Genomic DNA, 780 nt, shown 5'->3' on the forward strand with positions numbered 1-780 from the left:
GAAAAATTGGGACAGACTTGGGGGGTAATAGGTGCCAATATAAAAAAAGCCCCAAATATGGAGACTGTCCCTATAAAATTGGGATATCTGGTCACCCTAGTGCTGAAGGTCATTCCTTTGAGTGGCCTGTTTCTGTGGATGGGGACCTTGCTTCCTCCCCCAGGGCTACGAGCCGCAGAACAGCCCCGAGGTCACCTGCCAGCCCTTTCTAAGCAAGCGCCTTTATTCCACAGGTCACAGCGTGACGGAGTGTGACACGACGCGGCCGCGGTTTGTCCCGCAGCGGGGCTGTGGGATACCCCACCACCTCACTGTCAGTAGCCTTAAGCCTGGGCCCTGGTCAGGGCGGTGCAACAACCAACATGAGTCGCTACGCTCGGGCCCTTAGGCAGGGCTGAGCAATCCCAGTTCTAGGCCTGGCCCTTAGGTCAGGGCCGGGCAGCAAACGCAGCAATAGCAGGTTTCGGCCTCCTCAGGCCAGGGAAAGGGGGAGCCTGCAACCCTTGGAAGGGTGGCGAGGGGGACGCAGGCCCTCCCACTCCACTGCGTCCCAGCCCGGGGCCCTAGCAGCGGTGTGGAGTCACTGTTGTCAGTGGGGATCCTGGCTGCAACACACTGACATTGGTTCTGGCAGTGTTGCAGCCAGACTGGGGTCGGCTACCCCCGGGCCACTTCCACTCTCCCCCTCATCGAGTACTTGAGTCGTCGTGGTGTCAGCAGAGGGGTCAACCACCATCGGCTCCTCGGGGTGAGTGTTCACGGATGGGCTCAGCGGGTCCT

This window comes from Chelonoidis abingdonii, chromosome 20 (assembly GCF_003597395.2).
Source record: "Chelonoidis abingdonii isolate Lonesome George chromosome 20, CheloAbing_2.0, whole genome shotgun sequence".
NCBI classification, from domain to species: domain Eukaryota; kingdom Metazoa; phylum Chordata; order Testudines; family Testudinidae; genus Chelonoidis; species Chelonoidis abingdonii.